Source organism: Neopsephotus bourkii, unplaced genomic scaffold, assembly GCF_033783945.1.
Source record: "Neopsephotus bourkii isolate Nb327-2 ecotype Australia unplaced genomic scaffold, CSIRO-AGI_Nbou_v1 NB_359, whole genome shotgun sequence".
Classification (NCBI taxonomy): domain Eukaryota; kingdom Metazoa; phylum Chordata; class Aves; order Psittaciformes; family Psittacidae; genus Neopsephotus; species Neopsephotus bourkii.
Window position 1 is genome coordinate 1,453,234 of NW_026900865.1, and position 11,412 is coordinate 1,464,645.

Here is an 11,412-nt window from a genome sequence, read left to right on the forward strand (position 1 = left end):
ATATAAAAGACTTAGACAGCCCTAATAAAGGCATCTGAAAAGCACAGTTTAAATAAACAAATAAACACAGGAAGTTTTCAGTATACAATTCGGTCCCACTCATCCCATTATAAACAGCTGTCAATTTAATGCATCAAAATGCTTGTAACAGCCCCAACATTGCCTTTAATTCCCATGTACAGAAGATAAATTACACTCTTTTCAGGCAGCTGCTGTTTTACTTCATATTTTGCTTCCGAAGAAATTGTTAATATCTTTCATATAGGCATACACCCAGTACTGTTATAATGTTATTATTTGAAACAGATTACAGGAGCAGGTTCATCAGATACAAAATCTTGGCCTCCTAATATCTTTATTGGTCTAGGAGAAAATGGTCTGGTTTATCAATGGCAGCTGTTTATCCAGAGTTTTTCTGCAGAAAAGAAATAAGGCAGCTATATTGCTACCTCTGTGGCAATAAACAGTATTATTTTCATGGAGATATTAAAGAAAAAGTGCTGTTCTTTTCTTTATCATTTACTGTATCTCCATTATCAAGTCAAGCCCCAGCTATATTAAGGACCTTGGTGTACTGTATCACAACCATGTAATACTATCTGTCTCTCATGTATTAAATCCACCTGTCCTGTATTTTTCCCTTTTAGAATAAGTATTGGAAGAACAGAAAATGAGGATGCATTCAGTATCTCTGCTCAAAAGGGGGATGTATAAAAAAGCAGCTGTCCCATTCAGCACATTTTGTTTTGAAGGGATAAAGAGGAGTTTGAATCAAAGGTATTTCTAGATTTATCATAGAAATACAGAATCATAGAATAGTTAGGGTTGGAAAGGACCTTAAGATTATCAAGTTCCAGCCCCCCTGCCATGGGCAGGGACACCTCACACTAAACCATGTCACCCAAGGCCTTGTCCAGCCTGGCCTTGAGCACTGCCAGAGAAGGTGCATTCACAACCTCCCATTCCAGTGCCTCACCACCCTAGCAGGAAAGAATTTCCTCCTTATATCTAATCTAAACTTCCCCTGTTTAAGTTTTAACCCGTTACCCCTTGTCCTATCACTACAGTCCCTAATGAAGAGTCCCTCCCCAGCATCCCTATAGGCTCCCTTCAGATACTGGAAGGCTGCTATGAGGTCTCCACGCAGCCTTCTCTTCTCCAGGCTGAACAGCCCCAACTTTCTCAGCCTATCTTTGTTACCACTCTATTTAGGCAGAGGCAATAGCTTCTAGTAGTTTTCAGTTAACATTGCAAAAGCTTCTGGTTTGTAGTGATAGGACAGGATGGACGAGGCCTTGGGTGATATGGTTTAGTGTGAGGTGTCTCTGCCCATGGCAGGGGGCTTGGAACTTGATGATCTTAAGGTCCTTTCCAACCCTAACTATTCTATGAGTCTATGAATTATTCACTTGACAGTAGAGTTTACTCCCATACACTGATGACCAAAAGGAATACATTTCAAGCACTTCAAGAAAATGTATTTTATTTCCTAATAATCACTGAAAGGTGATGGCCAGCTTTTAGCAGGCTGCATTTATTTCGAAGTCAAGTCTGTAGGGAAAAGACTACTTCAGGCCACTTTTATAGTCCTTTTGTATGAATATAGCAGTCCCCAACAGAAATTACAACAGATTTAGGAAAAATAATGAAAAACATTGTATATAGATACTGATGTTCCCTTCAGTCTGCTAAATCATGCTTGTCCTGCCGCAGGTTAAGTGCACACTCGCCCAGGCAATAAACAGTAATTGTGATGGCAATGTCAGCTACTCTCAGCAGAGTGTGAGGAGTTGATGTTTCATCCTGAAAACTCTTCTCATTCACTCTATGAGATCAGGTAATTTGCAGAATAAAACAATTCAAGAGATTTCACCAAGCAAATCAGAGGAAATAATGATATGCTCATAAACATTTGGGGCAAAAAAAAAGAAAGGCTAAATTATTATATATATATATGCAATATATAGCTGATATTCTTTCTATTGCCTGGGATATAAAGTAGTTTGAATTACAAAATATTGAGGATATCATTAAACTTCCTTCCACAACAGATGTTGCTCTACCTCAGCTCATTCATCTGTTGTTGTATTATCATTTAGGAATTCCAATGCAAATATTTACCCATAAGGAAACGCTGGAAGCAAAATATGAATTGTGCACAAAATGCTTCAATTTAAAATAGAAACAGTCCTAGTATGCTTCCATTAAAAATAGAAACGGAAATAAAAACAAGGTTAAATGCAACTTTTAACGCTCTAAGGATGCCAGCAGATAAAACAAAGAAATACAAAGCAGGGAGACAAAAATACATATGGAGCTAACAGTGCTCTGTAAAACCTCAGCAGAGTGCTGAGACACACGTTTTTAAAACAGTTAAGCCTGAGTATGGATATCAGTGTCAGCGTCATGTGAAATTTGGGCTGAAGTTCTCACACATGGGAGGACCTTCAGCGAGCCCTGCAGGGGATGGATGGGGACACAGCTCAGGTGTGTGGGATGGGAAACAGCAGCTCCTTCACATTGTCTTTGCCATGGGCTAGTCCCAGGCAGACTATGGGCATCAGGATTCATCCTCGGGGCTGGTGGCATGGGTGCTCCTGGGTCCAGCCAGCTATGTGAGTGATGGTTGCAGAGCCTTGTGCAACTGTAATTACAGCTGAGTTGTCTGCTTTCCACACTGGGGGATGCTATCATACCTGTAACTTTGAATTGGAAGAGAAGAAGAAGCACAGGGGCTACAGGGAGCTGGGAGTGGACTCAATGTTTTCTGCAGTGCAACAGCTCTGGCTCTCATCAGAGCCCACACTTGTGGTAACGTGCCCTGAATATTGTACTGCTTTGCTGGCAATGACACCAGGGAAAATCAAAACATCATGCACCACCTATCAGTCCACTTGCACTGCTGAATGTAAACCACATCCAATTGGAGGTGAATCGGGCTGCTTATTCAAGAGCAAGCTCTCCCCAAGACACCAGAGCAGCAGCTGAACTGGTCCAGTTACTTACCCACTGAACGGGCACCTCCATGCTGCCTGGCAAGAGGCAGCACTGGGGTGCAGCCCTGTCCCCCTGCACCATAGCAAGGGGCCACAGGAAGCCTGGGAAGCAGCTGGTTCAGTGCAGGGTCAGGATGTGTGTGTGCAGACATCACTCATTCTGACTGGGACAGATTCAGTCGTATTGCCCAGACTGGAAACCTCCTGACACTTGAATCTATGCATGCTACAGTGTCACACACCACCTATAAAAGCTTAAGGTGTTTTAAATGAACTATGCATGCACACACATGAATGCATGTGCATAATACAGCTAGTTTAACTTTCCTGCAGAGAGAATTCTTCCTTTGTACTGGATAAGAAGGAGCTGCCAGCCTTGGGTAGCTTAAAAAAAGCTTCCTTATACCACATTAAAACATTGCTATGCAGATCGAATTTTAGTGTGAATCATATGATTACATTGATGCTTCAGAATTCCTTTTGGCATTAATGGCATTTATGAAAGCAACCAGAAGAATATGTTCATATTTAAAATGCAGTAATACTTTACCTTCTGGCTATCTTTAATTTTTTGTTTTATTTCTGCTAAAGGAAAAGAGTCTGAAGAGATTTACATGAAAAAGTATCACAGATCCACCACCCTGAAGGAGATTCACATAAAGGATCTCTCTGTCACAAATGCACAGTTTTGCATATAAGTTTTGTTGTTGTTGTTATGGAATTAATCTCTATTTTACTAAGAGCATTCTGAGCTCATACACAGCTACTCCGTTAGTGGCTGGCTAGAAGCAATATACAGAGACACTAAGCACTTGTTTGGAAGAGGCTGGACAGGAAGAACACACATGATTCACACAAAAATGCATGGGGCATTGCGTTTCTACAAAAGGTAACTGTCTACAAGCCTGAGGAGGGCAAGCTGCAGGGATCTCATGTTCTCTGTCACAGAGAGCCTGTGCCAGCTCAGCATCTGTGGCATGACTTCATTGCAGTTGCCCTACCCAAGAGCGCTTCAGTTTAACTGGGAAGATGCAACAGCCTGGGCTTCAGCACAGGTAGTGCGGAGATCCTCAAGGATAATGCTGGATATTTCCTCTGGCACCTCTGTCGTGGCAGGAAAAGGTGAGTGTTGGAGGCAGCAATAGCAACCCCTGGTTTTGGTGAATTACAATCACCAGGACCTTTCATAGAAACAGCTGTTTAGTCAGACCAAAGCAAAGTGCTTAACTCCAGATCCTTAGCTCAGCTGTGGACAATGCAGGGTTTCTCAGAGCTGCTCAGCACACACAGATTCTGCTGAAGCTAGAAAGTGGCTGTGACAGGAGCCAAATGGAAGAACCCGCTTTCAAAAAACCAGGTTTGCTTTCCTTGGCAGCTTCAGGAGCAGCTGGAAACGAGTTCTAAACCCTTAGCTGCTCTGAAGCTCTCATGGCTGTGTTGCGCAGAACAACATCAAGCTTAACAACGACAACAACATAGCTTAAATGGGTATGAATTCCCTGCAGCAAAGCATCCATAACAATGCTTAATATATGGCTATAAAATTACAGACCACGTGTTTTACATCAATAGCATTTACTACCAAATTACTCTTTATTCATTAAATCAATAGTTTTCAAACTTCATTTTCACCAAGGACCAGAGTCTTTGCTGAAGTGTTATTATGGAACTAATAATGGTATTATTATGATAATAGTCCAAAAATATCATAATCTGTATTACATTATTAATATCTTTGTGATTACTGGATGCCTTTTCCCACCTCACCCAGACACCCCTTTTATTCCTGTGTTCCTTCAACCGTCTGCTGCCCCATCTTAAAACTTTAGAAACTCTTCCCTCTGGGGTAGCTGGTACCACCTACAAAACATTTCTTATCATGTCCTGAGCATCTCACTCCTTTCCCAGGAAGGGTTTGGACTTGTGACCCCATAGGGACACTGTTGCCTCTTTCCAACCTTAGAAGGATTTCTTGGTACCACATGAAATTCCTAGGGCATGGTCACTGATGTCTTTGGCTGAGCCCCTGCGTGCTCTCAGTAAAGGGCAGCAAGCTCAGCCAAAGACCAGTTTCGATCCCTTGTTAAAAGAAGCCTGGATGTGGACTCTCACCAAATGGCTTTAGGGCATCTAGAATAAACCAGTAATTGTACACGTGAGCCACGCCACAACCCCTCCCATGAGGAGCACATGAAAACAACCCAGGGAACAGAGCAGCACAGTGCTTGCACTGTTTTCCTTAAGCATGTTTGCTTAAACTTCAGGGAGCGGCTGGTTGTGACTGGAAGCATTGACAGATCAAACCTTCCCGAGGAACTTCTCTCTCAAACAACTTCATCCTGGAAACCCCACTACACCCATGTAGCTGCCAACAGGGGCAGAGACATACTTGCTTATCAGCATTTTTAAATGCCTCCAATGCAGTTTACACAGGCCTTTCCTATCAGCTTCGAGCTTCAGGCTTCATCAGATTTAAGGGAGCGCCGCAGCCGTCTTTGTGCTGTCAATGCTTTTCCATGGGCTGCTCTTGAGCAGCACGCTCTCTCCTTGCTATCATGCCAGGAAACTTTCTGACCCTGGCTTGCAGTCCTGCATCTCTCACTAATTTCTTGCTGAAATGAGGGTCTTCCCAGAGTGGGGCTGCTTCGAGCAAACCGTCAAGGGGGGTGTCTTACAGTGCCCCCCACCCACATAAATCCTTTATTGTTAATGCATAGATACAGACAGTACGTTTCCAGGTTTTCCTTAAACACAGGTCTTTGTATGGATCTACAGATTCCTATAGCTTCGTAGGTCCCATTATAAAAGTGCAAATGGAGATACACTGAAATCCATGGAGGAAACCACTTTTCGGTTTGGGATAGCAAAGCACAAGCACAAAGGACAAAGAACAAGCAAATGTAGCTGTCACCACAGCTCCTGTTTTCTGGCACAGGAAGGTGGCTCTCTGAGGGCTGGAGCTGCTGACACTGGGCTGAGCAGTCCCCAGAACTGCCCTACCACCTTCACTGTCAGCCCATGCTGTGCTTAGTGGGGAGAAGGCACCAGGCAGCAGTAGAGTTGCTTTACTCTTGTCTTCAGGGAGACCAAGTCTGTTTTACAAGTGACAAGTTCTGCAGGTGACAAGTTTTGGACCAGCAATGGGGTGTTCCAACTGCACTGCAGGCTCAAAGGCCATGAGGTTTGAAAAGGGCTGTTGTGTTGGCCATGGACAGCAAGCCCTTGGCTTCAGGTAGGGCTCCAGGCAAGGGTGCAATACAGGGAAAAGCAGGCTGAAAACATAAAGCAAAGAGAATTCCCTTGCACCACGGTGAGAACTGTTTTCAGTGGCTAAGCTGAGAAATTATTAGCAATAACCAGCATTGAGTTGTGGCACTCTATTTACTCTCATTACTGAAATGTGTGTGAGGTGCAAGTATCATTCTCAAAAGGAGCTGCACCTCCATAGGAAGCATTAATTTATATTAAAAAAATATAATTGTAAACACAGATGTTCAATCACAAATAATTATATTTCCAGAAAGCCAGCATATTTATTACCTGTCAGTTACTTGGTGGAAAATTATGATGCTTGCTTTGTCTCTTTAAATCCGTTAAAAAGTCTCTTTTCCATCCAGTTTCTCAGGTTGTTGCACACAATAGTTGAAAGGCCATGACCCAGAAAAGTCAAAGGTTAATCTGATTTTCAGATCCATCAGCTGGAGCAAGCAGAAGCTCGTGCAGATTGCCTATTGTTGTGGCAATTTCCCGCAGCTGCCTCTGCCACGGAAGCAGAGATGTTCAGGCAGTCCTGATTGCACTTTTCCCCACCAGCCTGCTCCAGAGCTGAACCAACTGCTCCCTGGTGCACCCTGCTCAGGCTCATTTCGGGGCTCCAGCTTATTCTTTTTTAGGACTTCTGAAGAATCCACAGTTTCTGCTATCTCAGAAGACCTTTACATCAGCCCAATGGGTGTGCTGCAACACAACTGAAACAGGCTCCATCCCCAACCACTGAAGCTCCCCAGTGTCACCATACATAGGATAGCTGTAACTAGCATAATGCTAAAGCTCTCTTATGTGTCTGCCCCTTGGCTGGCAGCACTGTAGTACTGAATGAAGTCCTGGATTTAAGTGCTAATTCAGTACAAATTGGGAGAAATGAAGCAGATGTAACTGTCACATTTCTGTGCTTTGGACTATCTATTTTAGAAAGAAGCATGAAAAAAATCATTTTAGTACATTAGTAGTAGTAGTAGTAATGATAGTATCATTATTATCATTATAAGGAAGAAGTTCTTTCCTGTTAGGGTGGTGAGGCACTGGAATGGGTTGCCCAGGGAAGTTGTGAATGCTCCATCCCTGGCAGTGTTCAAGACCAGGTTGGACAGAGCCTTGGGTGAGATGGTTTAGTGTGAGGTGTCCCTGCCCATGGTAGGGGGGTTGGAACTGGATGATCTTAAGGTCCTTTCCAGCCCTAACTATTCTATGATTCTAAGGTTATCATTGTTATCATCATTATTATTCTTACATTCAGCCTGAAGAAGACTGTTAAGAGCTACAGCTACTAGTCCATAAAATAGAAACTAAAAACCAAAGACAAATCAAGCCAAAACCCCTTCATTAACTAAAGGTGAGGAAGAATCCATTTAAATAAAGCTGTCATGAGCATTTATAAAAGAGAAAGATCAAGTTATAAAACAAGTGGCTGGGGGGGTGAACTATGTGCTTATCTAAGCCAAAAATTGTTTAGGTCCCACAATCCTGACAGGTCTTTGCAGAAAATGCAGCAGAACTGTAACAAGAGACCTTTGAAGGGTTCTGTAGAAGAAAGGACAAAAATCACAGGATCTTATTACACAACTAAACCAGGGGATCTCTTTCTTTGACTCTAACACGACTTAGCAAATATTTACATACACACTTTTACCTCTTCTGAAGACTTTTGGAAGTGCCAACAAATTCTAAATACTTGCTTTTGTCTTACTTGTTTTTCTTTCTTTGGCTATTGACAAGAGTCTGCCTACTAGTTGTAGCAATCTGAATGACAGCATATTAATACCAGAATGTCATGTGTTTGGGAAAGCAAACAGCCAGGCTAACTACGAAGGGCGCAGGCACCACATGAGCAATGATGAAAAGAAAAAGAATGAAGGGGGAAACAGTTTTCCTGCTTACAGAAGATGCTGGGATTATGATTTCTGAGAGTATAAATATATACTATATATAATATATATACTATAATATATGGTATTATATATATATATTTTTATATATATATATATATATGATTTCTGAGGTAAACTCAGCCTGAACTCTAGGAGTGCTGGTGTTTTGACAACTTGCTCAAAAACCCCACTTCCTTCCTCAGAACGGCTGACTGAGAACGAGTGCTATGTAGGATGGCTGGGATTTTGTACGCACATTCTAAACTTGAAGTTCTGCCAGAACTGCTCATTTAATTAATAGTTAAATAAGTAAATAAATAAACAAAGCATTAAAAATAAATGAAAAAATCAGAATAAAGGCAGCACTGCCTCAGTTTGAGCAGGTTTGATGGTTCAGGCTCACCCGTGATGCAGGAAAGACCCTGGCCAATACACAGCTGAAAGCCAGTTCCTGGCTCGCCTGAGCTGCAGGACAGCTTGTGCAGCAGAAGCCACAGCCCAGATGTAGGGGAAGGATCCTCCTTCATGTCTGCCATGTGCTCCTGAGCTGCTGTCAGCAGATGAAGCCCTTTGCCCACCCATCCTGCTTACCCTTGAAACAGCCCCATTTAAGGAGTGCCTGCAGAGAAAGCAGCTAGCAGGTTACTCAGACATTCCCCACTGCTTGGCGTATACAAATCACTTCCCTGCGTGTTTAACCCATGCTTAACTCAGGCACAAGACAAGCCCATCTTACATTCTGAAATATGAATTCCAAAATGCTGAGGCAGTTAAAACATATGTGCCTGTGCTCAGTGAAGCTGTTATTGCTGTCCCATAACTCCAAGCACCTACAAATACCCACACATCCTTTTACCTGCTCATTTTCCCAAGGTCTCTGCATTGCAACCTATTTGATTACTTTCAGGGGGTTTTGCTGAGACTGCCAGAAAAACTGTCGCCATCACTGAGGTTTTGAAGCATCTCACATTGTCATCAGGGCAAGATGTTCTTTCACAGGAGCCAGGGCAAAGGAACCCCAGAGAGGATATAATCATTCTGCTCCACCTCCCCTATGAAAAGCTGCCAATGGGAGCACATAAACAAGCTAATCCCTATTCCATCCCATTATTAGCAGATTTAGCTACAGGCATTAAAAAGGAACAGATAACAGAAAGTAAGTAGAGGCTGCAGAAGCAGAATTGTGATGATGATGATGATGATGCTTATAGTGAAATTAGAAGTTTATTTTCAGGGTACTTTCAGATAGGTTCTTGTAGAGAAAGTAATTCTGTATATTTTATCAAGCATGAAATTCCTACAGGCTTATGGGCATCTTATATTCAAGTATCTATTTATTTGTATTTATATAGATTGCAAGCAGTTACAAGATTATGTGACATCTTTTATTGTGATTGCCAGTCAATTAAGATCCCTCCTTAGGGCCTTTCTCCTGCCTAGGTACCTAATTCAAGGCTGCTGTCACGCAGCTCAGGATGTTGCAGTTACTAGTCCTCCACTGTGAGCAGGAATATGAACCCACTTTTCTGCCATGAATGCTTTCCCCACTCAGCTATGCAGCATGTTTTTGAGTAAGGACAGGGCTGTGGCAGTGCTCCATTTTGTGTTGCCTCCTAAGTAGTTACGGGAAAGGGCAGAAAGGGTGAGTCTGCACAAGCAGGAGGAAGAGACTCTGCTGGAGAATGGGACACCTGGGTTCCAGCCCCTGCTTTGTTAAAGCCCATCCTGCTTCAGTACAATAGTTGTGTATTAAAATACCTTCCAAATTAAGTCCTGCTGGTGAGAGGAATCTGTAGCTTTCAGATCCATAAAAGCATAGGGTTTTAGCCACTCAGCATGACCAAGAACGAAGGTAGTTTTGAATGTGCACTGAATTTGGGAGAGGTAGACAACTTCTGGCTGCAATTCCTACCTGCCACCCCAGACCCATGTCCATGTGTCGTATCAGCATGAAACCCATGCATGCAACAGTTTTATCCCTAGTTTCACCATAGTCTAAAAGAAACCTTGGATGTCTGCTTGCTCCTCCCATGCCCTCAGCCCCACAGGTCTCTGACATAGGCAATGCTCAGAGGAGGCCCTGCAGATGAAAGGCACTGTGCCAGGAAAGGTGAATCCAGCTGTAAGCCCCTACAGCCTGTCAAAGCAAAAATACTTTCAGGTTTTTGTCACCTTGTGGTTAGGACAGCAACAGAAAAAGAACAATTTGCCCTAAATTTTGTCCTTGATAATGAAATATATGGAAATTTGTCACTGATACCATTTTGTGGATTTGGCTTTTGGGGCCTGCAGCCTTCAGTGAAACTACCTGGCTCCACGGGGGACTGGATTGGACCATCACACTAACCATGTCCTACTGGAGATACTCTCTCTGACCTTCAGTCCCAGAAATGTCCCAAAAGGAAATCCATGTGTGAAATTAACATTGACTAGAGGATGGGGCAGTAGAAATCAGGTACAGTAGAAACAAATCCCTCCAAGTATTGCTGGTATTTATTTATTTTTAAATGTACTTGGTGCTCCTGCTTGCAAACTGGTGCAAAGAGCACCCATGGCTCTGCTTTTGTCAGCTCTGATAAGCCTAGAAATGCTGGGGGCTGCTGCAGGAGCAGATGGGAGATGCAGGAAGTAGGCTTGATGTTTTCATAAGTGGCATTTTGTCCTCCACATCACTATGATGCCTTAGGCACTGTGCTTCTGAAGGGCCTTCCTCCAGAGATAAAGAGCTTCTTCATGCTTATTAAACATTGCACAGTACTTCTGAAAAGATAAGACTATCTCCATTGATCACCACATGACACAGTGATCTTCCTAAGCAGAATCATGTGAAAAAAGTAAGACTCCAACTGGTTTTTGTTTGGGGGATTACCAAGGAAAATCAACCAATTCTTCCTTCAAAACCGTTCTTTCCCCTGCAGACACAGCCTCATCCCCATAATGTCAGACACCTATTCCGACACGCTTCCCAAACTCATTTGGTAGCTGAATTCACACCTGTGGATATTCAGCACATCTGCGATAATACAACAGAGAAGTTCAGGCCTGCAGAAATAGTGCATTCATCTCACATTAGACCTACTTCTTCTCTCACAAAAGTTTTTTGGGAATTCTCCCATTGCTTTTATTTAGAGCATGGGAAGAACAGGAAACAAACCTTCAAGCAAGCAAGCAAGGTAAGGTATATACAAGCTACAAGCAAGTAAGAGTCCTGCTGTAGAAATAAATTCCATATCCCTATGAGGCAGAGCTCCAAGTATTTCCATGTTCTG

The 11,412-nt window shown here is 42.8% G+C and overlaps 1 long non-coding RNA gene across 1 annotated transcript in view; it reads left to right on the forward strand.

Annotated features, from left to right (window-relative positions):
- LOC133209758 (uncharacterized) overlaps positions 1-11,132 on the forward strand; it is a 46,448-nt gene extending 35,316 nt beyond the window's left edge. The window contains exon 2 of the long non-coding RNA XR_009724753.1: positions 11,062-11,132. This is a non-coding gene — a long non-coding RNA (uncharacterized LOC133209758). The remainder of the gene's footprint in view (positions 1-11,061) is intronic.
- The last annotated feature ends 280 nt before the right edge of the window (positions 11,133-11,412 follow it).